The sequence below is a fragment of the Myotis lucifugus genome, unplaced genomic scaffold (assembly GCF_000147115.1).
Source record: "Myotis lucifugus unplaced genomic scaffold, Myoluc2.0 scaffold_6, whole genome shotgun sequence".
Classification (NCBI taxonomy): Eukaryota; Metazoa; Chordata; class Mammalia; order Chiroptera; family Vespertilionidae; genus Myotis; species Myotis lucifugus.
In genome coordinates, this window is record NW_005871054.1 from 11,852,254 (window position 1) to 11,880,216 (window position 27,963).

The window sequence follows — 27,963 nt, forward strand, 5'->3', positions numbered from 1 at the left end:
AGGGTAGGGCCCGATTGGGGGGTTGGGGCACCGCCCCCGTGTCACACTCCAAGGCAGGGTCAATGGAGAGAGTTGCGGCGTCACCCCCTGTCATGCACAGAGCAGGGCCAATCAGGAGGGTTGCGGCACCCACCCCTGTCACGCACAGAGCAGGGTCGATCAGGGGGTTGGGGAGCTCCCCCCTGTCATGCACAGAGCAGCGCCCCATCAGGGGGGTTGGGGAGCTCCCCCCTGTCATGCACAGAGTAGGGCCGATAGGGGAGTTGGGGCACCGCCCCCTGTCACACACAGAGCAGGGCCGATCAGGGGGTTGGGGCGCCGCCACTCTCACACTCAGGGCAGGGCCGATGGGGAGGTTATGGCTCTACCCCGTCACACACAGAGCAGGGCCTGTGGGTGGGGGCGTTGGGGCGCCGCACCCTGTCATACACAGAGCCGCAGGGCGATCAGGGGGTTGGGGAGCTCCCCCCTATCAGGCAGAGCAGGGCTGATCAGGGGGTTGGGGTGCCTTCCCCTGTCACGAACAGAGCAGGGCGGATAGGGAGGTTGTGGCCCCGCCCCCTGTCACACACAGAGCTGCAGGGCGATCAGGGGGTTTGGGCGCTGCCCCCTGTCACGCTGATCCCGGTGCTGGGAGGCATATTACCCTTTTACTATATAGTATAGAGGCCTGGTGCACGGGTGGGGGCCGGCTGGTTTGCCCTGAAGGGTGTCCTGGATCAGGGTGGGTGTCCCCACTGGGGTGCCTGGCCAGTCTGGGTGAGGGGCTGAGGGCTGTTTTCAGGCTGGTGGGTGACTTAAGCTCCCAACCGCTCCTTTTTTTCTTTTTTTTTTTTATTCTGGGCCAAGGCCTCTGCTGCTGAAAGCAGGTATCTGGTTTGTTTCGGTTCTATAATCGAAACACTGTATCATCTCCAGCTCTGAGATCCCAGCCGGCTGAAAGCTGGTTTCTGGGGTTTTATTTAGCTTCTATATTTGTTACAATGTTTCAAACTGCCAGCTCAGAGGCCAGCAAGGCAGGCGGGGAACGTTGGAGTCCTCCTTCACTGAAGCAAGCAAGCCTCATGTTCGCTTCCAGCTGCCTGGCTGCCGGCCGCCATCTTGGCTGGCAGTTAATTTGCATATCGCCCTGATTAGCCAATGGGAAGGGTAGCAGTCGTACGCTAATTACCATGTTTCTCTTTTATTAGATAGGATAGATTGAAAGATTTTTCATTTGATCTACTGATCACTTACATTTTTTGTGATTTGCTCCTATTATTTTTTGCTCATGTTCCATTTCATTGTTTATCTTTTTCTTATTGATTTATAAGTGTTTTTTGTTTATTAGAGGAATTTATAACCTCTTTGCTTATTATATATGTTGTACTTTCCCTCCAACTTTCCCTGTACTTGTCTTTGCACAGTTTATTATTTTTATTGAGATATAATTGACAAATACATTGTATTAGTTTTAGATGTACAAAACATGATTTGATATATGTATACATTGCAAAACAATTATCACAATAAGATTAGTTTTCATCACCACACACAGTTACAAATCTTTTTGGGGGGAGGGAGGGAAGATGGGAACTTTTAAGATCTACTCTCTTAATAATTTTCAAATATGCAATACAATGTCATTAAGTACAATTATGATATACATTACATCTTTAGGCCTGAGGTTGCTTCCTTAGCTGAGGTTTTCACAGAACACAGAAAGCTCTGCTCATGGGCTCCATAAACCCAGAAGTGTCTCTCTCTGGCCCAGTCTACTGCTCCTCCCATCTCCACATAGAACCTAGAAGAATGCTGGGGACGGACAGGAGGATGAGGACTAATCATTAACTGTCTCAAGGGATCTTTCAGAGGAGAAACGGGCTTCCCATCTCTAACAACAACATTCTAGTTACTTTTTATGTTCTGAGAGGACATTTCTGTCCCTGATCCTCAAGGGAAGGTTAAAATGAAATAGGCTCATTTAGTTGACTTTACATTCAATTTGGGGCATACACCTGAGGAATGCTTTCACACAGTAAGGGCTCAGTAAATGGCCTGTGGCAAGTCTTGTGGGGGTCGAACAACCCTTTCACAGGGGTTGCCTAAGACCATCGGAAAACACATATATAATTACATATTGTTTTTGTGATTAATCACTATGCTTTAATTATGTTCAATTTATAACAATGATAATACATCCTGCATATCAGATATTTACATTATGATTCATAACAGTAGCAAAATTACAGTTATGTAATTTTGTAATTATGTAATTTAAGTAGCAATGAAAATAATTTTATGGTTGGGGGTCACCACAACGTGAGGAACTGTATTAAAGGGTCACGGCATTAGGAAGGTTGAGAACCACTGGCCTAGAGAATAGGAGCAAGCCACGGAGCCCGCCAGACCCAGCCAGTATTGGGAATCATGATTTCCAAACAGAGCCTGTGTCAGAGCAGGAGAGAACAGCCATGAGATAGGGTCTCTGCAACCAGGGGAAAGTTTGCCGGACCTGCCAGTTGACCTGCTATTGCAGGACCCAGTGACTGTCCCAAGAATGACCTTCCCACAGTATGAAGGCTCATCGGATGTCACATCAGCCCTGCTGATTTAACCATGTCCTCCTGACACAACTCTACAATATCTTTGATGTTAAGGATTGAACTTCAAGGTAGCCATCTGAGAATCCCTCCATAGAATGAACACCTGCTGAACACCAAATGTCTCCTGCAGTGTTTCTCAAAGTGTGATCTGTGGCCCACCTGTCTCACAATTACCCAAGATGCTGGTAACAAATGTAAATTCCTAGGCTCCACGCAGACCTACTATATCAGCATCTTTGGGACTGTGGCCAGGAGTCTGCATATTTGATAACATCCCAGATTATTCTAATTTATGCACACTGACATTTGACCTCTCCCACATGATATCAAAAAACACACAAGTTCCCTGGAAATATATAATGATGATGATAAATTTTAGCCCGTATTCACTCCTTTGTTCATTTATTCATTCAACAAATATTTTTAAAGGTAAAGTCTTATGTAAGGCATTATGTCGTGTTCTATGAAAAGTTAAATTTGACTACTTAGTACTTGTTCCTATTCAATTCAACAAACAGCTGATAGATGCTCACTCTGCTCCAGGCAACGTGCTGAGATCCATCATAAATAAGCAGTTCTTGCCCCCCAGGACCTGGGCAGGGAGAGTGGTCCTCATAGAAGCGATGTGACACAGTATAAGAGGTGCTGTTGAGGTTTGAATAAAATACATGAGACCAGAGATGGAGAATAATTATATTAAAGGGCAGGAAAAAAAGATTCAAAAAGGTTTCAGAGATGAGATAGCATTTGAAGTGAATCCTAAAGAATGATTAGAATTTTGCCTAGAGGAATGGGCAAGAGCAAGAGGAGCATTCTGGGCAGAGGGAACACAGACACAAAGATTCGCAGACACAAAAATGCAAGGTCCAATCAGTGGTTTGGAGTGATTCGCCTACAGAGTGCCTGCCAGCAGGAAACTGACTGAAAATGAAGCCAGACACAGGCAGGTGCTGGATTGGAAGGAACAATGACTGTTATTCCAGAGTCTGAACTTGGTCTATGAGCCAGTGGTTTCCAAACCTGGCTATGCAGATTCCTGAGCCCTATCCACTACCAGTCTCAGTCAGTCTGGGGGTGGGGTCAAAGAGTCTGTGTTTTCACCAAGGTCTGCAGACAATGCACAGCCATGATTGGGACCCACTGCAGTGAAGATTGCCAGGACTTTCAGTAAAGGAAAGTCATTATCATCATTGGACTATGGGCAGGCCCAGGAGTAGAGTGAAGTAAATGAGGCACCTATGGAGCAAAATGTAAGGAGGACTTCACTCTCAGTACTTGCATGATCCTGAGAGTAGTGTCTCTCTAAGTTTTATGCCTTTGGCACCTCACTCACTGCACCCTAGTCCCAGCTCTGACACGGGGACAATGGAGAGGCTTGGAGATGGGGAGCACATATATCAGAACAGGCCACAAAGAAGCCAGTACAATAGTCCAGAGGAGAAATAATGGAGGCTTTAGGGATGGAGAAAAGATCAGAGAGAAAGAAGCACCTGAAAGACTGGGTATGACTCAGGGCAGCAGCGTAGGAAGACACTGGGGTTGTCTGGCCTGAAGCATGGATGGTGGGCACTGAAACAGCAAACATGAAGTAGATTTGGGAAGCGATAAAGGGTTCCATTTGGGACACATTAGTTGAGTTCTTGCAAGAGGTTTGGCAGAACTACACCACCACTTCCTCCTAAAGATATATTCTGATACATCCTATTGCAAGTCTCAACAAATTCAACAACTAATTATTAAGTACCTACTATATGCAAATCCCTGTTCTAGATTGTGCATAAGACCCTAGGTCCTCAGGACCTCATATATGCAAATGAGTAATTCTAGTGTGCATTAGTCTATATTAGATCCAATGATAAAGTATCAATAGTGTCGTGGATACCTAAAGGAAGAATTCATAAGATTAATTCTGGCAATAGGGATTGGAGAAGAAGGCTTCTTGGAGGTGAGATCTGAGCTGCCTCCTGATTGTAGATACAGAGGAGAAGAGCAAGCAAAGCAGAGGAAAATTTGAGCCAAAGCTCAGAAGTCCTACAGAGTATTAGAATGCACAGAATATTAGAAGACTGCTTTGGAGATGGTGTTCCCAAACATATTCATTACAGAATTATGCATGTTCAGAACATAGTATGGCAACCATGAGAACACACCTCATAGGCTTCCAGCTATGGGGAAGCTCAACTGACCAAGGGTCCAACTGCTACACTCTGAAATCCACAGCTGCTCTCAGCCAATTACTGAGCAGAACAGGGATTCTGTGAGAGGCCCATTTCCAGGATATATGGACTCCTTTGATGACCAATTTTGGCTCCAGTAGCCATGTTGAACCTTACTGAGACTACACAGCTGTCTAAGACACTTCTACCCATCTTCCCTTCACTCCCCTTCACTCAGGGTCAGATTACATTGGAGCCTGATGACTCTCACAGCTTTATGAGGAACCTCCTCAGTTTCTTTCACTCCAGACTAACCCAGTGAAGTATGTATTATGAAGGTAATAATATCAAGGCAGTTCTTTCTCACAGTTCTTTACATATTGAGTCATCCTTAAATACCCTAGTAGGGCTATCTGTTCAAAGAAATTTAGCAGAGAAATATTTTATTTTTAAAAAATCCAACATGTCTGAAAAAGAACAAATCACTGTACCTTTATGCATATATCAAGATCACTCAAAGGGGGGTGCAGCTGGAATGAAAACACTTTGGGGTTCCAGCAGTAGCCTCAGTGGGGGTGACAGCTGAGCATAATATTGAGCTGTGGACCTCCTGCTGACTGCTTGGCCCAGCCTCATTGGCTCTCCCAAGTAGTACACAATGGCCATTTTCTAAGGTTCTCCGGATTTCCAAAAATCATATGGGGTAGGGGAAAGAGGCTTTGGAGTCAAGCAGACCTTGGTTCAGATAGCAAGTGTGCCACTTTCTGAATGACCTTGAACTGGTTCTGTAACCTTTCTGAGCTGCTCTTCCCTCATCTGCAAAATGGGGCTAGCACATAGAACATGCACAGTTACTGTGAGGATTGGAGATAAAGTATACAGTGTCAGGTACTCTATAATTGGGAGTTCTTATGTCTGTTAGTTTTATCAAAAATTGGGGTTGAATTTACAACCAAAAAAATAGTGAAATATTTAAAATGGTTGTTGCTTCAAGCCACTAAATTTCGCAGTAATTAGTTATATAGGAATAGGTAACCTTCTAGAAAGAGTCTGCCTTTGTATGGTGCCCATGCAACCCTAGGAACTTGAAATGACTCTGCACCCTAAATGCCTTATTAGACTGAGATTATGAGTGTCTTAGAATTTGTTGCCTGCTCACCATCTCAGAGCTCAAGGTGTGTATTAGGGGCAGGGGATACACAGAGGAATCCTCCCAGGCCCAGTCTATAAATTGATTCATTTCCTTCAATCCTAACCTTCTGTCTTCTTGACTGTTTTAAAATGTGGAAGATTAAAAGTATAGAGAGAAAGAGAAAGAATATAGAAAAGAGAGAAAATGGAAAGAAAAGGAAGGGTAGGTTTCAGATTGCTTGGCATCTGCCTAGAAATGAAGGACTAAAATAAAAACCTCCATGGGGAAAAAGGGGCCAGTTTTCACCCACCCTTTGGAAACGCCACCCATTGTTTGATACCAACCCCACCTTAGAGGATGAATCAAGAAAAACAGCTAATGGCCAACAGAACTCCTTTATCTTCAGTTTTTATTTGACATTGGTTTATTCTTTCATTCATTCACTCCATAAGCATTTACTGAATAATTGTTATCTGTGGGACAAACAAAAAATATGGTATAATTGTATGTTCTACTTCATCCACTTGTAACTCAAAATAAGATGATATCTCTTTTTATAATCAAATCAGTAAAATTCTGCACTTCCATTCCAAGGGCAGGAAATCCATTCTCCTCTCCTGGGGTTTCCTGCCTATGACATATTCAAGAAGCCCATGGGTACACAGACAATAGGGTGCTGAAGGCCTGGGGTAGAGGTGGGGGGGATGGAGGGGGTCAATGGGGGGGAAAGGGGAGACATATGTAATACATTCAACAATAAAGAATTACTTAAAAAAAAAAAAGAAGAAGAAGCCCACACCCAAATCACTTCAAAGAAAATCCATGTTGTCTGACAGAAGAAACCATCCTCCACCATCTTTGCTGCACCATGGCTTCACTGCAGAACTGCTGAAAACAGGGAGCCCGTCAAGTTCGTTAGCTAAAAGAAGTGCTATAGTGGCTGAGATCCATGGCAGAGAGAGTTGAGGTTGGTGTGGCCAACTTGCCACCAAAGCCAGCAGCCTAGTACTGGTCCTGTTCCATGAGGAATCACCATTGATTCTGAGGTTTACCGCTAATTTGGCAGTGGGACAGGAACACTACTTCTTCCCAGTGCCTCATCAACTTCAGATGCTTCAGACACCAGTGGTACAGATCTTTAGGAAAATATCACATACTCAAAATCCTCTCCTGCTAAGAAATGCCATGCAACCTGGATGACCAGGTCAGTAGAGGTTCCAAAGTAGCCACAAGATATACCCCAAACCAGACTTCTTCCATGATCAGTCAGATCAGATTCCTGGAGAGGAGAGGAAGTGCCTCCCTTCCTTGCCCAAGACTGCTTCATTTCCTGTCCCAGTATTAACCACTTGTCATCCCCCATAGCCTTAATAGTCAGTCAAAAATTGCCTAACAATACATTCCCATTGTCCCTGGCCACTTCATTATAATAAAACAATAGTCTCCCTCCCTTAGAGAGAGTATACACATGCAAAAACTCAGGAAACAATAGAGTAACAATAATAAATTGAATCACAGAAATTTAGAACTAGAATAGACTCCAAAGACCATATAGTTCAATCTTCCCATTACACCAACAAGGAAATGCTCAGAGGCTTAACCAGCCTGTGCAAAGCCAGGCACAGCATTTGGTAGTTGGGTCCAGGTCCTCAATCCAAGCTTATTCCTCCAGATTTTCATGTGACTGTCTTCCCTCTCTTGGCCCCTAAACTAAACTGAATGATACTTAAATAATTTGAAGGTTTTACTTTTTTTTTCTTTGCCTAAGAAAAACAGAAACATTCCTTGTTAAGCCAAGGCTGAGTCTGACAGAGCTTGGCAGCTGGAAGTGTCTTTCTAAATCTGGAAACACCACATCGCCTTTGAAAAGTGGAAGCAACAATTTGTGCCTCTTAAATGTGAAAAAAACACACACGTATTTCTTTGTGAGAAAAAAAAAATAACTGCCATGAAATTGCTGAAGACAAATATTGGTCAAAACAGTCAGCAAAGCAAGAGATACAGAATTTGTCAGAACATTCACTTTATTCATGTGCCAAAAAGGGGGAAAATACTAGCAAATTATTTTCCATTTGCAAATATCTTCTGTGAATTTTCTCAGGAGATAAATATACGGGAACTCATGAGTTGCAAGAATTGAATGCCCAAAGTGTTTGATAAAGAAAACAAACTGAAATAGGACTAGAGGGGAAAAAATCTTCACTGACCCTATAACAAAATATTCCCACCATCACCATCCAGGTTTCTCACTCGATCCCCCATGAGGAGGAGGCAACCAATTGATGTTTCTCTTCTCTCTCTCTCTCTCTCTCTCTCTCTCTCTCTCTCTCTCTCTCTTCTTCCCCTCGCTCTAAAAATCAATTGAAAAACTTTTTAAAGAGATAATGGCATTCTTCCTAATGAGGAAAAATCAGAGGCTCGTCCTGCAGATGGTAGGCAGAATCCAAGGCAGTACCCAGGCACAGAGGAGACAGCAGCAGCATCTGGTTACCAGAGCTGAGCTCAGACAGGAAGTGGACCAGCAGTCAGAATGAGCCTGAGGCCCCCTGGAACTTCTTTAGCAGATCTGTCTCAAAACCAGGATCTGGGATGGGGTGGGCATCAGGAAAGAGATGCATGTATAGCATTGGGAGAGAGGTTGCTGGTTGAGCCTGATGTCTCCCAATGCAACTGTGACAAGCCCTCTTGAGGTCAAGAACTGTTCTGCTCCTCTGGCCTCCAATCTGAGTGCACATAGTAGGTACTTAGTAAGTGTAAATGTAGTTGAGTTTAATTAAAGGGCCATCCTCGGTTAATTACTTAGAACCCCATTGTGACAAATAGTTTTATGGGTTTAATGTATTTAAAGGACAAGATGGTCCCCAGAAAAGTAACAGTTGCATATAGACTGATTGTGCGGATGACAGTGATTTACAGATATAGCCTCATAGGCCCTAACAAAGGACACTGGGAATTCAACAGCCTGTCAACCTTCAGAGGGTCTTCACCCTCAGTGCCCTGCTGCCCATGCTATGAAATCACCAGATTGTCTGAGGAGCCCATCTGTGTCTTCAGAAGCTCCCTTTTTGTTCTCATTCTGTTAATCATTCCTTCTGTTGTGGAGACTAGCTTAAGACCTGCCTACAAGTAACCTAACAACCCAGCACATTCCTGAGTGCTTACTGGGAAGGTAAAGGGGAGATCAGTTTCCCGGAATTAGTTCCCAGGTGCACTATTCCTAAAGAGCCAGCTTTAGTGATTTAATACAGCAACCTGCATCCTAAAAGGGGCAGTGTTGGGAATCTGTTGAATTTACTATCTAGACATTAGGTCATCTACACCTGCCAGAGAAGAATAGATTCCTGTGGAACACACAGTAGAGATGCATAGTTTCTGCTAAGGTAAGGGCCAGCACCGGCCATTTGGATGGACATCACATACATTTGCACAAAAGTTGTATTTTTCCCAGAAAGATGTGAAGATAAACAGATCCCACCTGAAGCAAAATTATGAAACTGAGAGGTCAGCGAAATTTGCTTTGGACGTCTTCCAACTCTCCTTTATCCCCCTCAGTAATCAAGCCCTCCTTCCTCTCCTTGCTTCTTCCTGAAGTTTTTGGATTTTTTAAAGGATCTGATAACATAATTATATTTAACTATCTCCTTCACTTTGCTGTGGTAACTGCCCAAGGTATTTGCATCTTAAAACCTTTTATCATAGAAAGAAATGGTTTTGTAGGTCTCCCTGGAAGGGATTTTTAAGCAATATTAAGCAGGTAGAGATTTTTTTTTTTGATTTTTTTTTTAGAGGAAGGGAGTTTTTCCTGGTTTCCAAAATTACATTGCACTGTATCAAAGACTGGCTGGCCCCAAATGTCAATAATTGATTGTAAGTTTGCTTTAGACGCATTAGGTACTAGGGAATTACTTCAGAAAGAACATCCTAGCCTTCTTCTTCCCTCCCCCAACACTTAGCCTATACAATCCCATTCCTCTGCTAAAGAGAATACCCAATATTTGCAAACCTCTATGAATTACTAAAATATTTTGTGTGTATGTTATCTCATTTAATCCTCACAAGACTCCTGTGAGATAAGGGTTATAATTATCCTAATTAAAACAGTAATTCCACTTAACACTTCCTCTAAAAACACCATTTCCTTGGCTTAGTGATGCTATACTCTCCAGGTTTTCTTCCTCCCCCCACTACTCCTCCTCAGGGACCTTTGCTGGTTCCACTTCTCCCTGCCCCTTAAATGTTGGGATTCCCTGGACTTTCACTACACTCTAGCCCTGGCCATCTGATTCATTCAGGAACTTTAATTGCAGCATGTATGTCTAGACTCCCACGGCCACCTTCAGAGCCCAGCCAACTCTCTGAGTTTCAGGCCTTTTGAATAATTCTGCTTGAATATCTCACAGGAACCTAAAACTCCATATGTCTAAAGCAGAATGAATAATCTACACACACCACCCACCAACACCACTGAAAAATTTGTCCCTTGGACAGTGTTCATTGATTCCTCTGTTATCTGTCCAGTCACTGGCCAAGTCCTATCTGCTAACCTCCTGATTGTCTCTCGCTGCCACTGCCACATCACCTTTCCATTTAGACTCCTATAGTGCTCCCCTAAATGGACACCCACATCTACTTTGTCCCTCTTTAACCCATTCTCTGCATCAGTTTTTATTTTTTAAAAATTGTTGTTGGGGACCTGTAGATATCCTCATCCTTAATGTGGACTCTCAAACTCAGGGCAGTATGGTCCCTACCTAACTTCCCAGGTTTATCTCATCCCACTGTCCCCTTCATTATCAACATTCCTGCCCTTCTGGAAGTTCAATTGTCTTGATACCTCAGGACCTTTGCACTACTTGTTCCTTTCACCTGGCTAATTTTTCATCATTCTCCAAATCTCAACTTAAAATGTCACTTCTCCAAGGCGGACTTCCCTGATTCCTTAGACAAAACTAAATCATTTTGGAATGTGCTCTGCAAGCATATAACCCTCATAACAATTGAAATGACATTTAATGTCTGTCTACTTAGCTAGGCTATGAGCACAAGAGTGAATTTTCTTTTCTCTCTCTCTCTCTCTCTCCACCCCCTCCTTCACACTTATCCTTGGAACCTAGTTAGCTAACAACCAGTATCAACTGCCAGACGACTACATGAGTGAAGAGGCCTTTGGATTGTTCCAGCTGAGGCTCCACTCATCAAAGAGAGGTAAACCCTCCCTACTTTTTCCTGTTTCAATTTTTTGATTCACAAAAACCATGATAAATAAATAATTATTTGTTTTAAGCCACTAAATTTTGGGGTAATTTGATTTGCAACAATAGTTAACTAATACACAGTCTTTTTTAAAAAATATGTTTTTATTGATTTTTTAGAGAGACAGGAAGGGAGAGAGATAGCGAGATAAAATTATCAATGAGAGAACATTGATTGGCTGCCTCCTGCAAGCCCCCTACTGGGGATTGAGCCTGCAACCTGAACATTTGCCCTGACCGGGAAGTGAACCATGACCTCCTGGTTCATGGGTCAATGCTCAAACACTGAGCCACACCAGCCTGGCAATACAGTCTTATAAGCATGATGTCATCAATTGAACAAAGCAGAATGATGTCCTGTAGTATAATGAGATGGGTATGGTTCAGTACAGCAAATATGGTACAGCAGCAAAAACTTGATGTAGAGCTGAGGTAGGACAGTAAAGTGATACTGTTGTCCTTGCCAAGAAAAAGCAACCTGTCTCAGGTGTTTATATTTGTTAGGCTGAGGCGGGTGATGTGAGGGGAAGATATAAAAGTGTTTGCTAGATTATTGGCTGTTTTCCATGTGCCAGTGGTATTGATTAGCTCTAGTAAGAACACCACATTTTGAACAAAAGTTGCAGTTGGAAATACCAGCTGATTATAATAATTCACTTTCATACTCTAAGACCCATCCATCTTCACTAAAATAAGAATGTAGTAAGAATTACCACAGATGTAACTTTCAAATTTTTGATGATGGCATTGATTTGTGAAATTTCCTTCAGAAGTTTAGTCAACCACCTGGTCAATAAATATTTATTGAGCTCCTATTATGTGCCAGTCATTGTTCTAGGTATAAGGGTAGAACAGTGAACAGGGCAGGCAAAATATCTGCCCTCAAGGAAATTATTCTAGAGAGGAAAAGAGACTATATACAAACAAACAGTTGTACAATATATTGCTAGTGGTAGTAACAGGTATAATGAGGTAATATTGATTTTCTGTAAGTATTTTGCTAATTAGAGGGTGCTTCCAGAGCTTACACTTTGCCCTTCCTAGTACAATAGCCCATACTCCCTGAGTCAAGGAATTAATGTAAGAATTCTTCCAGCTGCTTATGTTGTCTAATTCTATTTGTGTCCTTAGGTAATGGGTAAATAACCATGGAAAGAGAATTTGGGATCCTACAGACCTACCATGAGGTGCACTGGGTCAAAATTCCATTTACTATCTGTCCTGCATAAGTCTCAATACTAATGTGGTTCTGGGTCCCAAGAAATTAGTGTAAGACCAGGGTCAGTGTTGAAGAACCCCTGAATGTTTTGAGTGTTTCCCTTTCTCTTGATCACATTTGCAACTAAGTGGTTTCAGATCTATGAGGAAAGACAAAAAGGAAGATTCACAGTTTGTTATTGTGACATTGGTGTAAATGCCACACTCATGCATAATTGACCACATCTTCACTCTAGAAGGTCTGCATTGTGAATTCATGCAAATCTAGAAATTGGGTGAGGTTTTGTGACTCTCTTTGGGGGTAAGATAATTGAAAATCATGCTGCCCATTTCTTTCTATCCCAGGAATCCCATACACAATTAACCAACACCAAAGACCTCTGTAGATTGGATCATTCTGATTACCACTGGCCTATGGCCTATTCAGAAGCCAGTCACTTTGCCTCTGGCAATTAACTCTAGGACTTGGGCTCTGTCATGCCTTGCATTCTTCTATTCCTATTAGTTGATTTAACCCTCAAGCCTTAGCTTACATACTGCTAATTATGTTAACCTAACCAAGGACAGAAGCCAGAATTTACTAATGTTTTTTCAAAGGGCTGCAATAATGTGGTTATGAACAAGCTTTCCCCAATTTCTCATCAAATGAGGAATTGCAAACATCGTGTAACTCCTAATTACTCTACCAATACAACTTTTAAGGCATAGATTTGCTTTGGACTTATGTCAAGGTCTTCAAATGAAGCTCTAAAGAGCTATCTGGAACATTTGCAATAATCTATTCTGAGAAGAAAGGAGTTTGGAGACCTTTCTAAATTCTTGCAAATACCATTCTCATTTTACTATTTGAGTGAATGTGCCTAGGTGAACTCCCCAAATAAAAAAATTCCCTAGCAGATCCTCCAGAGCAGATCTTCCTACAACAGGTCTCCATTTTTCAAAAAGATATTCATCACTCCTGCCTCATCTTTAGAATATGTTCACTATTGGTCTTTCCAGAAGAAACATCTTATTCAGCACTTATTGCTTCTTTCCGTTTCAGTGGTGGGGAGATATACTAGCTGTATGAAAGGAGAGATCAATAATTTCTGGCACTTAATATATAGTACACTTGAGAGGGAGCTCAAGATTTAGAGCAATGAGCCAACTTGGGGTTATTAACTCTGGAGTCAAAAGTGATTTCATCAGATGCCATTTGAATTTCTAATTCCACCCCTTCACTTATTCCTTACTGCCCCATTCTCAGAGAATCCCCAGTACATTCCATCTCCGCAGACCTGTAAACCATCATTCAGAGAAAGCATCGCTCAGTCTCACGTTACAAGTCTGTGCACTTTGGAAAAGGGCACAGAGTTCAGGGGATAACTTCAATATAGGTCTGAGTCTTTTCCTAGCATTTCCAAACACTTCTATTTCTTTTGTGGCTTACTTTCTGTTTGCACTCTTTTTTTCTTTGCTCTTGCTGAGGGTTGCTCCTGCCCCTCAATTCATTGTCCCCCAATAAGATGATTTACTAAGAGGTGCTTTGGGAAGCTGCATGGTGGAATGGAAAGGGAAGGAGTTCTGGAGTTATACCTGGGTTCAAATCATGGCTCTGAAGTCACTGGCTATGTAACTTTGGCCACAACGTTTGGCCTCTGTGAATATCAATTTCCTCATCTGGAAATGAAGTAAATCAATCCTACTTCACCGATTTATTATCAGAATTAGAAAAAAATATATAAAATACCTACTCAGATGCTTGGCACATGACAGGTAATTTATTAATAAAAATACCAGGGCACATTAGTATATATTATTAGTAGCATATATTATTGATAATTATATTTAAATTGTTCTTTCTACTTTTCCCAATAAAAAACATTAAAATGTTTGAGTCTTTATTATATAGACACATTTCTAATCTCTCTACACATATTAATTTTTTAAATCCTCTCAATAACTGTATACTTAGGCATTATTACTAACCTAGTGTTGCAATTGAGCACACTGAGGCACACTAATTAACTTACCTAAGGTCACATGAAGTGATGGAGCCAGAAATTGAATAGTTAGTCTGGCTCAAAGCTGGCATCCTTTAGAACCCATACAGGAATATTGACTCTCACAATATATTTAAGGATTTATAAGAAAAGTATTGTGCTTTATCCTATATAATAAAAGGCTAATATGTAAATAGACTGAATGGCAGAACAACCAAACAACCAGTCACTATGACGTGCGCTGACCACCAGAGGCATGTGTGGAACATGGCGGATGTCACCCGTGGTGGGATGGTGGAGCAGGTGAGCCGGGGCACCAGACCAAGGCAGAGCACCAGTCGCTGCCATCGGGGCAAATCTCTGGTGGTTATTGAAAATTCTTTGCTCCCATGCACTGCAGTAGCGCCTGGCACTTGCACCTGCTGCCGGCGCCAGCCCCACTCGCACCCGCTGCCGGTGCCGGAGCCGCCACTCATACTGCTCGCACCTGCTGCTGGTGCCTGACGCTGGTCCCAATTGCTCGGCACCATCAGTGGGTGCCAACAGCAGCTGCCGGCCCTGATTGCCCCTGAGGGCTTCTCCACCTCCCCCTGCTCCTGAGGGGTGATCAGGGCAGCAGCTGCCACTCGCACCCGCTGATGGCGCCGCCTCGCTTGCACCTGCTGCTGGCGCTGACCCCAATCACTCTGCGCCTTCAGCGGGTGCGAGCAGGGCCATCGCTGTCAGCACGTGGGAGCAGCGGTGGCGGGACCGGGGCTGCCGGCAGACAGGGGACCGGGGGCCACAGCAGGAGGGGCCAGGTGGGGCATGGAGAATGGGCCGAGATCCGCCCCTGTGCCTACCACTGCCTTGTGCCCACAGTTCCTTTCAAGGTGCACGAATTCGTGCACTGGACCCCTAGTGTTTATATAAAAGAGAGGTATTTGAATGTACCATAAAGACCAGCAAAGTCACTCTCTACAGAGGTAAGCTGAATTTATTCTCAGCCATGAAGTTCATCCCAGGACCCTGCTGTAAGATGCCTTCACCTATAGGAAATAGAAAGTTACCCCAAACTGGTCTCTAAAGGAAATACATTAGCTCACTTAATCACAAGTCCAAAAGTAAGGCAAGCTTTAAGTTTGGTTGCTTCAGTAACTCAATGAGATCCTAAAAGACTCAGATTCTTTCTACTTATCTGGCTTGCTGTCATCTGTCAGCTTCATCCTGAAGCTGCCTTGCCTCATGATTCTGTAGTGATTGGAACTGCATGATTCTACATTCCCATCTAAAGGGAAAATAAAGAAGCTCCAATGCTCTACCAGAAGAGTGAAGAAAGCCTTCCCTAAACACTACACCCCCCTACACACACACACACACACACACACACACACACACACACACACACACCAGTGGCCCAATTAGCATGCACATTTACAAACCAGTCACTGCCAAAGAGATGGATTTACCCTTAAGTCAATTAGCTCATTTCTAGAACTTGGGGGTGTGGTCATCTTCCCCAAGGCACACAGATGTGAAGGGAAGAGAGAAAACTGAACAAAATTAGGATTCTCTTAGGACGGGGGCGGGTAGAGATGACAGACAACCAGCATATCTAGACTCCCAAAAGTAGATTATCGATTTTCCATATATTTTCCTACTTTTCTTGGCCTTGATTTTATCTTCTACTTTATTTAAAAGAGAAGTATTTAAGATACAATGAGAATAATACTAGTAGCTACTCCTCATGGAGTGAGCTTACATGATGATATGTATGAAAAGGTTTTTAATACTATTTAAATAAGAGTCATAATTATTGTTGCTGTGCTGCTGTTGTACTTGGGATTTACTATTCAAAGTACGTTGTGTGTCCTCTGGTCCAGTAGCTCAGTTGGTTGGAATGTCATCCTGATATGCCAAGATTGCAGGTTCGATCCCCCATCAGGGCACATATAAGAAATAAACCAATGAATGCATAGAAAGTAGAACAACAAATCGATGCCTCTCTCTCTCTCTCTCCCTTCCTTTCTCTCTCTAAAATCAATCAATTATATATATATATATATATATATATATATATATATATATATGTACTTTGTATGGTTAGTAGCAGGGCAAGAACAGCAGAGACCATGTGCCTGCTCCATTTCATCCATTCCCACCTGCGGGAACCCATTTTCTCCTGCCCTGGACACTCCACGCTGCTCAAAGCAACCTTGTCCTGGTATTCTAATCAGGTTTATGCTGACATCCAGCATTTGGGATTCCCAAATTACTTCTCCCTTGCAATCATCCCACTATCAAATCCCATTTCCTAGCACAGTGGCTCTGAGCTGAGTTCTAGCCCCACCTTGCTTTTTACTAGTTGTGTGATTTGGGGCAAATCATTTCACCTCTCTGAACTATACTTCCCTCTTCAGTGAAATGAGATGATTAGATTAATTAATCTCTAAGGTACCTTCAAGCTTTAACCTTTTATGATTCTATGAATTTCAGGCAACAAGCATTGCTCAGTCTCATGTTATAAGTCTGTGCACTTTGTAAAGAGGAGTGAAATTTTTTAGGCAGGTGAAGAAAGGAATTTAGGGTGGAGGGATTTTAAGCAATCAAGTGGCCAGTTAGCAAGGCTACCCTAATTTTGGGGTTCCAAAGATAGACACACACACACACACACACACACACACACACACGCTGAATGCATGTTAGCAATCAATAGTGAGTATCACAACAGAAACGAGGCAATCTAATAAAACAGATATGGGCCCAACTACAGGGCAGACCTGAGAGATATGTGTGGGGAGTAGGAAGTGATATGTGTGGGGAGTAGGAAGTGAGACCACAACCTTAGATAAATTTGGCAGAGCTGAGAATTCCACTGAGGGTGGACAATTATTACTGCTGTGGGCATTGTTCTTATAGGCCTGTATGAGCCAAAATCCAAGAGGATTTCTAAAGAGATCATTCTGATCTTCCAAACACAGGAACACATCTACTACTGGGTCTGACCTTGTTTTGCTTTTCTTTCCTTCCTAGTTTCAGTTGGGCCTCAAAAGCAGAAAGGCCAAAATCCAACAAGAAAATCTGTTTCTGTTATATTCTCTTGGCTGCTTAGCAGAGCTCTCTTGGCAGGCTATCTGGTGATTTGTCCAAGCCTGAGGCCTCTCTTCCCTGGAGTTTCCATCACCTTGTTCAGGAGAAGAGAAGCCCTAAGCATCACTATGCAGTGCCTGAGAGGCAGTTGCTCTTTTTCTTGGCCAGGAGTCCTTCAGCTCTTTTCCCCCTCTTTTCCTCTAAAGAGACAAGGCAACCTGAACTCAGTGGGACACAGAATAATAATAATTGTAATGATAATAATTGCAAGCAGCTATCATTTATTGCCTGCTTATTATTGCTCAGGCATGAAACTAAGCACTTTATATATTATTTCAATTACTAATTAAGTTGTAATGGCAAATATTAATAAGGTATAAACACATTAAAAGGGGTAAAAATAGGTATTTCATTTGGATAAAATGTACAGTCTATCAGGAAGCTATACCAGTCATGAATTTTTATGCACCTAACAATATAATTTCAAATATGTATAAAGCAAAAATGCTAGAAGTACAAGAAGAAATTCACAGGGCCACTATCATATTAGAGAATATTAATATACTTCTCTCTAAAATAGATCAAATAGACAAAAATTAGCTAGGTATATCAAGAATTTATATAGCATACTAACAAGTTATATAGAACTTTGCACTCAACAGAGATTACACATTGTTCTGAAACATGTTGAAACAGTTACATTTGACCATGTATTAGGTCATATAGAAAATCTGCACATACTAAAAAAACACACACACAACAAAAACCCCAGTTTTCATGCAAGCACTTTTAATGACCAAAATGCAATGTGACTTAGAAATTAACAGAAGGATAGCAAAATAATAATAAAAAAAATCTACTTACTTGAAATTTTCAAAAACCTTTATAAATGACTATTAGGTATTATCAGTTGGGGTTTAGTTAGAGAGGTTGATCCCCTAGGAAAAAAAATATGTGAATTTGTTATTCTTAAATACAGAGATGGGATCTTATGCAGTCATGGGAGTTGGTTAAACAGTATCTGTAAGGCTGCTGTCATTGCATCTGATACTGCAACTTGAAGTTCTTGGATCAGGCAGTCAGGATGCAAAGTGGGAAGAACAAGAACAAGTTGGAACCCACAAGCACAAGCTGGAGCATATGAGGACAGGCTAAAACAGTGGTCGGCAAACTGCGGCTCGTGAGCCACATGCGGCTCTTTGGCCCCTTGAGTGTGGCCACGAAGTTTTAATCGTACTGTACGTGCGTGCCCGCACATGGGTATTTTGTGGAAGAGCCACACTCAAGGGGCCGCAGTTTGCTGACCACTGGGCTAAAACTTATGTCAGTTCTTGCCTCTGACCTCAGTCATGCAGAAGCCTGGGCTTCTTGTCACAGAGCTAAACACACACACATGCGCGCGCGCACGCACACACACACGTACACATGCTCAAGCACACATGCACAAGCACACACACACACACATTGAGTGCATGTTAGCAAGCAATAGTGATCATTACAACAGGAATGAGAACATCTAATAACTCCTCTGAATGAGGAGTAAGAGAAGGTGGAAGAGGTTTCAAAAGATGGAGAGTTCCGATCTTGGCCACTGTCCCACACCAACAAGGAGAGCTAGCAGACAATTTACAAAATGGCTATTGCTTCACTTATACTCTCCAAATTGTCCAGGAGAATCTGGCTTGTGGTCCAGCCTAACTGAAAACATACATGAAAGGGAATCCTGGGAAATGTAGTTCAGCCTAACTAAGGTGACACCTTACAAAGCACTATAATCCATCCCTTGTCAACTTGGCACCCATGCATATCTCCATTTTTTAAAATATATTTTTATTGATTTCAAAGAGGAAGGGAGAGGGAAAGACAGATAAAAACATCAATGATGAGAGAGAATCATTGATCGGCTGCCTCCTGCATGCCCCCTGAATGGGGGGGCTTGTGCCCTTGACCAGAATTGAACCCAGGACCCTTCAGTCCGCAGGCTGACATTCTATTCACTGACATTCTATTCACTTAGCCAAATCAGCTAGGGCTCCATTTTTTTAAAAAGAATTATTATTATTTTGTTTTTGTTAATTTTTCCATTGATTTTTAGGGAGAGTAGAAGAGAGAGGGAAAGACACAGAGAGAAACATTCATGGGAGAGAAACACATTGTTGGTTGCCTCCTGCATGATCCCCAACCAGAGCCCGGGAAGGGGAGGAGCCTGCAACCAAAGTACATGCCCTTGACTGGAATCAAACCGGAATCAAACCCAGCACCCTTGGTCTGCAGGCTGATGCTCTGTCCACTGAACCAAACCCGATAGGGCCATATCTCCATTTTTAATCTCCAAATAAATATAATAACAAAGTCATGCTTCTGGCTAACATAACACAAGTATGCCCATACAACCAGAAACATGTTAACCCAGGGTTCAAAACACTTTTTCTTAAAGGGCCAGATAGCAAATACTTTAGGTTTTGCATACCACATGGTTTTTGTTGCAACTATTCAGTGCTAGCATTATAGCACAAAAGCAACCATAGACAATATGTAACTAAATGAGTGTGACTGTGTTCAAATAAAACATTATTTATGAAAACAAATGGCCAACTCTTGGGCCATAGTTTGCCAGCCCCTGTGTTAATCTTTTGAGCAAAGGAGAATGAAAAATCCTCTTTAAAAATATTTTTATTTATTTCAGAGAGGAAGGGAAAGGAATAGAGAGATAGAAACATCAATGATGAAAGCAAATCATTGATTAGCTTGCCTCCTGCACTCCCCATACTGGTGATCAAGCCCAAAACCCAGGCATATGCCCAGGTCAATGTTCAATCACTGAGCCATGCCAGCCGGGCTGAAAAATCTTCTTTTTTATTTGAGCAATCTTTTTTTTTTTTTTTAATTTTATTTACTTGCTTATTTTTATTTACTATAGATTAAATATTGAGATATGTTACTTACACTTAGCATATCTTATATTAGTTGAGGAAATGAAAGAGAAGGAAAAAATGAAATATTTTTGGTTAACATACAGGGTGTCCCCAAAAATGTATACATACTTTAACAGCTGATAGCTCAATTCTGAAGATGAAATGAATTTCAATAAACACTGTCTTTATAATTGTTCAAAGTGTGCATATACATCTTTGGGAACACCCTATATATACAAACATATGCATAACAAAATAAGGAAAAAAATACTCATAACTATCATAGTCCTCTTTTATGCAAGTGGTTGCAGTTCATTTCTGGTTTCTAGTCTTATTCCTGAAGGGTCTGGGCCACTAACAGGTCTACCTGAATTGGAGATTGTTTTAATTTTCCATGTCTTAATAATTACAAAATACGGGTGTACTAACATTTGCCCTAGAGAAACTCCTGCATTCCAGACATACTCATTATGTAATAGCAACTCAATTTCCCCTTGATAGCCAACATCAATTGCCAAAACCAGTATTAGTAAATTTCTTCTTTGCCTATTGATGCAGTGGCCTTAGAACAGCCGTGGGCAAACTACGGCCCTCGGGCCGGATCCGGCCCGTTTGAAATGAATAAAACTAAAAAAAAAAAGACCGTACCCTTTTATGTAATGATGTTTACTTTGAATTTATATTAGTTCACACAAACACTCCATCCATGCTTTTGTTCCGGCCCTCCGGTCCAGTTTAAGAACCCATTGTGGCCCTCGAGTCAAAAAGTTTGCCCACCCCTGCCTTAGAAGCCCAAAGTGGCCAGGTGGCAGTCTCAACTTCCAGTTTAATGGAATCATTGTTGTGTCCACTAGTAAAAAGCATTGCTCCTTGTGGAACTAAGACTTCTAGAGCAGTAGAGCCTGAAGTTGTGGGGATGGGGAACAAAAATTGTACTAGGGAATCATGAGGGGTAATAATAAGAGCAACAACTTCTATTTCTACCCCTTGATTTGAAAACTTGTGAATCCTACTACGGGAGAAACAATATAATGGACTAGAGGCCCAGTGCATGAATTTGTGCATGGGTGGGGTCTGGCCAGCCCGCCTCGATGGGGGCCGATCAGTCCGGCCGGCCGGGGGAGGGGATGTGGGAGGTTGGCGGGCCAGCCCCGCCCCCTGGTTGAACTCCCAGTCGAGGAGACAATTTACATATTAGCCTTTTATTATATAGGACTAGTGGCCCGGTGCCCGATCCCACAGGCAGTCGGACATCCCTCTCGTAATCTGGAACCGCTGGCTCCTAATTGCTCACCTGCCTGCCTGCCTGATCACCCCTAACTGCTTCTGCCTGTCTGCCTGATTGCCCCTAACCCCTCTGCCTGCCTGATCACCCCTAACTGCTTCTGCCTGTCTGCCTGATTGCCCCTAACCCCTCTGCCTGCCTGATCACCCCTAACTGCCTCTGCCTGCCTGCCTGATTGCCCCTAACTTCCCTCCCCTGCCAACTTGATCTCGCCCCCAACTGCCCTCCCCTGCCGACCTGATCTCGCCCCCAACAGCCCTCCCCTGCCGTCCTGATCTCGCCCCCAAGTGCCCTCCCCTGCTGACCTGATCGCCCCTAATTGCCTCTGCCTCGGCCCCCACCACCATGGCTTTGTCTGGAAGGAAGTCGGACGTCTGGAAGATGGCTGGTTGACCTCGTCTAATTAGCATATTACCCTTTTATTAGTATAGATAGATTATATAGGATAGGATTGCTTAAATTGGCGGGGGCGGGGGGGGGCCTTTTTCAGCAGGAGGAGATGCTCTTGGCAGACAAAAACACATAATCCCTATATCTGGACTGATAGCCAGCCATATGCACTGTACTGCCAAACCGGTCATTAAAAAATTGAGCTGCTACCTTACACCTTACACCAAACAGCTGTTGCCCTTAAAACCCCTCCTCAGCCCCCACCTTAGGTTCTGCCTTCGTAGTTCACCCAGATTAGGTTCTGCTTGGTTGGTTTCTATGCCAGTCAGCATCAAAAGCTCCACCTCCTAGGCAGCCATTGGCTCCTGGCACTTCACCCAGATTTGGTTCTAATTGGTCAGTTTCTATGCCAGTCAGCATCTCCAGGTGGGGCTGATCAGCAGCCCTGTGGAGGCCCGGAGAGAAACAGAGGCCGGGCTGCTGGTGAAGCTGGGAGAGAAAGAGAGAGGCAACAGCTGATCAACAGCTGCCACTGAGGCTGCAGATCAGACCCTGCCTCTCTCTCTGCAGGCCTCTCTCCAGGCCTAATCTGCAGCCCCCTTGGCAGTTAGTGCTGGGTCGCTGCCCTGACACCAACTGCAGTCAGTGCTGGGTCACCATGGCAACCCAGCACTGGCTTTCCTGTTAGGTCGAGCCTTCAGTTGTTACGGATCCTGGCTCTTTATATATATAGATATTAATTTAGAACATTCACCACAATTTGAAGGACCCTGCTTAAGGTCCACAAGGTGTTGCCTCCTATCTGGTGCCATAACTGAGCCTTCAAAAGATGATTATACCATTCAATCACATCAGTTGCTTCAGAATTATGGGTAACATGGTAAAACCATGAGCATGAGCCCATTACCTCACTTCATTTGTTATGAAGTAAGTTCCTTGGTCAAAAGTGATATTGTATAAAATACCATGTTTTTGGGTAAAGTATTCACTCAGTTCACAAATGGTAGTTTTGGCAAAAGTCCTGCAAGCAGACAAGCAGTAAAGGCAAATCCATATCAAATAAGTGTGATTGAGAGAAAGAAGGAAAGTAGAAGTAAGGGGCATGGACATCTGGGCTATTTTCTCATGCAATTTACTTCTGCCTTCAGGACCTGCGTAAGTCCAACCTCATGGATACCACTTCTTTTTGATGATGGAATACTGTTGTACTTGCTGAACTCTTAGGCTTGGTGTGTCAGACAGTACCCCAGTTCACAATGAGCAGCTCGGGTCATATAACTTGGTAGCTCAAGGTCAAGCATTAAGTTTCTACTAAGTCCCAGTAACAAGCCAAAAGTTGCTTCTAAAATAATACTTATCCACAGAGAATGGCATGGCTTTGCTAAAAAATTCAAAAGGTCTGTACTGTGATTCACCTATGGGATAGGGGCCTGACAAAGGCTCCAAATAGCATCCCTATGTATGCACCACTAATACTTCAAGTACTATCATATCTTCTGAGTCATATGGCCCAATTAACAGAACAGCTTACAGAGCAGCTTGACCTGTTGCAGAGCCTACTCTGGGATTCACTCAAAACAGGCAGCTTTTCTAGGTCACTCAATAAATGGGTCAAAGTAGATTGACCAAATGAGATATATGTTTCTTCCAACATCCAAATAGGCAGAGTAGGCACTGTGCCACTTTCTTAATATTAGGAGGAACCAGGATGCAGCAACTTACCCTTCACTTTAGGAGAGAAATCTCTTCATATCCCATATAATTGGACCCCTAGAACTTTCATCAAAGTGGCAGGTCCTCGAATTTTTGTGGGATTTATCTCCAACTCTCTGGCACACAAATGTCTTAGCAATGTGTCTAGAGTAGTTTTCATCATGTCCAATAAGCATAATACCATCAATGGAATGGATCAGTGTGATGTCCTATGAAAAAGAAGGGCAATCAAATCCCTTGCAGACTAGATATCAATGAAGGACATCTTACACAGTGAGGGTGTCTTGCTCTCTTGCCAGATGAAAGCCATCTGCTTCTGATGGTTTTTACCAACAGGTACAAAGAAAAAAGCATTTTCCAGATTAATAGCTACATGCCAGAAATGTACTAATTTGATCCAGCAACAAAACCACATCTAGAAAAGTAACTACAATTGAAGTCACCACCTGATTAAGTTTATGGTAGTTCATTGTCATTCTGGTTGAATCCCATCCCCTGCATCTTTCAAGTCCTTTCATGTGGCACTAATCTTTGCAATTCTTTCAAGAATGCAGTATTGTTTTTGTTTTACCGATTTTCTAGGTAGACACAGTTCTAGTGGCTTTCACTTGGTCTTTCCTACCATAATAGCCTGCATTCTATGTGTCAGAGAACCACTGTGGGGATTCTGCCGGTTTCTGAGTGTGTCTATTTTAATTACGCATTCTGAAATTGGGAAAATAACCACAAGATGGGTTTGGAAATGCACTGGGCCAATTGTGAGATGGATTTGAGCCATGTATTAGTTATATATTGCTGTATAACAACTTATTCTAAAATATAGAAGTTGTAAACAACAGATATTTATTATCTTAACAGTTTCTGTGGGTCAAGAATCTGGGGATGGTTTAGCTGGGTGCCTCTAGTTTAATGTCTCTCATGAGATTGCAGCCAAGCTGTTGCCTGGGGCTACAGCATTTCAAGACTTGATGGAGGATGAAAGAAACACTCCCAAGCTCACTCACCTGGTTGTTGGCATGCTTGTTTCTCTGGGTTGTTGAACTGAGGTCTTTAGATCCTCACCATAACACATGAACATCTCTATAGAGTTGCTCACACTATGGCCAGATACTTCCCTCAGCGCAAGCGATCTCTAAAGAATGAACCAAAGCCCTAACCGGTTTGGCTCAGTGGATAGAGCATCAGCCTGCAGACTGAAGGGCCCCAGGTTTGATTCCAGTCAAGGGCATGTACTTTGGTTGCGGGCACATCCCTAGTAGGGGGTGTGCAGGAGGCAGCTGATCGATGTTTCTCTCATCAATGTTTCTAACTCTCTATCCCTCTCCCTTCCTCTTTGTAAAAAATCAATAAAATATATTTTAAAAAAAGAATGAACCAAAGACAGAAGCCATAGTCACTTTAGAATCTAATATAGGAAGTGTTATCCCATTATTTCTATTGCATTGTATTCATTAGAAGCAAGTCACTAGGTCCAACCTACACTCAAGTAGAAAGGATTACCAAAGGTGTGCATACCAGAAAGTGGGGAACATGGGGGACCACATTAAAGACTATCAACCACATTGGGTTATTGAAATAAAAATGAATATTATGAACAATTTAAAAATATACATTAAGAACCAAAATAGCAAAATCCATGAGGTCTTCACACAACACATCCCATTGTACAGATTGGAAACTCAAGGCATATAGAGTGGTGAAAAATATTTGCCCAAGGTCATTTGTTAGTGACAAAACTGACATTCAAATCTCAATCTAATTCCAAAGACTCATTTGACTCTGACCTCCCCTCCAAAATGTCCTCTAATGAGGTCATTTATTCCAGATTATTTCTGCTCACTTTTTCTTTTATTCTTTTTTTAAAAATTATTTTTATTGATTTCAGAGAGGAAGGGAGAGGGAGAGAGAGATAGAAACATCAATGATGAGAGAGTATCATTGATTGGTTGCCTCCTGCATGCTCCCCACTGGAGATCAAGCCCACAACCCAGGCATGTGCCCTTGACTGGAATTGAACCTGGGACCCTTCAGTCCGAAGGCCAACGCTCTATCCATTGAGCCAAACCAGCTAGGGCTCTTTTATTCTTTTTCTTCCAACTTTTTACTTCTCTTCCACAAAAGAGAAAGACTATTCAGGGACTGGCATACTTACCTTATTGGGCCAATTATGAAACACACTGAAATGTGAAGTTATATTTTTTTCAGAGATGAGATTATTTTCAGTGATAACCCATGGCCTATCACACGGAACTGTCTCTTCTTTTCTGATGATTTTACATCTTTCCTGTACCTTTTGCCTTCTGAGCAGGAGCTGGTGACATTGATACCGCATTTAAGCTCACTTGTTTCTTAGCAACAGCTGGGTACATTAAGTTTCAGAGGTGCTCAGAACTTCCCCTCCAAAAGGGCCAGAGTCACTCTCAGAACAGTATATTCAAAGTTTAAAATATAACTTGAGTGGTTTAATTACACATCCCCATCCCCACCCACTCCTTCCACTTCCCTTTCTCCCCTTCCCATAGGCCCAGTCATTGAGATTTCAGTAATAATTTCTGTAGTCTGGGAAAATGCCAAGGTCACACTTGAGAGTACCTGGCTGCCCAGAGAACAGTTTCAGTTCCCATTGCCCACCTACAAATAAGATGCAACTTGCATGTTTGGAATGATCATTTTCTTCATGTAGTTGAAATCTCAGACCACAAATCAAGCGTTGAAAGAAATAAACGTTATTTTTTAACAACCAAACATAATTTATTTTATGAGCCTCATTCCACATAGGAGTAAAATCCTAGTGTACCAATTCAGAGACCCATCCGTAAGGTTGACTTGAGGTCCGGAGGTAGAGGGTGGAAAAAACAGGAGAAGGAGACTCTGGTATGCATCTGTTGAGATGTCCATAATTCAGTTGGTTCCAAGTCTTAAGCCATTCTTAGCCCCTTGTGCCTGACCACAAATCCCTCCAGGCTGACTCTATCTCAGATGTTCAGGAAACACTCAGCTGCACTTCCACCTCATTTAGACAGGAAAGTCTTGTGACCTTCCTGGAAGTAAAGTACAACTTTCTCCTTCTCCTAAATCTCTAGTTATCTGGGAAGGTTTACTTTCCTTCACTGCCTCCAGGAATTGGCCCTACGTTCAAGCCACAGGACCCCTGTTCAGGAACCAACAATTTTTGCTTCTTCTCAGACACTCCTCATCTTCATCCTCTAGTTCTGTAGACTTTATCTAACCTCAGGTGGAAAGGAGGAAGGAGGAAAGAACAGGTTTGATTAACAAAATATTATTCTAAATTACTTTGTCTTCTTCCTGGACCTAAGCTTTTAAACTCAAAAGACAATACCCTCTCCCCCTCCTCACCCTCTCCAAAAACCTGCTCCTTCTCTCTCTCTCTCTCAACCGAACCTGAGACCTTTCAGTCCGCAAGCCAACACTCTATCCACTGAGCCAAACCAATCTGCGCTCTTCTCCTCTCTTTTTTTTTTAGGGCATAAGGCAGAGGGTTTTAAAGCCATACCAAATGGAGGGATAAAGAACTCGACTTCTCTACTTGGACACAGAGCAGTCCAAGTAAGACCCCACAGGCTTGAAATACTGTACAAGTTGGGGAATTATGATGTGTTCCAAACATAGAGTGAAAGAAAGGATGGAAGGAGATGAGGTTGGAGAAAGGGCTCCCAGGCTGTCCTCACATGGAAGTCATTACAAAGCCTCTCTTTCCCACACTCCCTCTTCACTCTTTCTCCCTTTCACCAGGTTCATCTATTTGCTTTAAAATAACCCCTCAATTGAAAATTGAAAACAATTCAGGCCTTACTCAGGATTTTCACCTTTATCCTGAGAACAATAGGAAACCATTTGGCAGACTTAATTAAATGAGTGGTCAGAGCAGGTTTTCTTTTTAAGTTTATTCTCGTTGCTGCATTGAGAATGGTCTGAGAAGGAATGGACAAGAAAGATTTGGACAGAGCAGTCAGGTGGTGATAGGTAAGAGAGATCATGGTGAACTGAAGTGGTGGTAGCAATAAGATAGAAGGAGTATTGGACAGGTGTGGAAAGTATTTCCAAGGTAGAATGATAGGTCTTGCTGATGGGTGAATGATCTTTTACCCTCTCTGCATCCACCCCCTTGGGCATTTAACTTTGAAGTGTCCTCTGCCTCTGTCTCTGGACTTGACCATGTGCCTGGTTTTGGTAATAGAAGAAGCAGAAGTGCGAGATGGGCTTCTAAGCCTACCACTCGGAGGGCCTGCTCTTTTCTTATGTTTC

General features: G+C 42.6%; 1 pseudogene; it reads left to right on the forward strand.

Annotated features, from left to right (window-relative positions):
- The first annotated feature begins 14,592 nt into the window (after positions 1-14,592).
- LOC102436106 overlaps positions 14,593-27,963 on the forward strand; it is a 79,501-nt pseudogene continuing 66,130 nt past the window's right edge.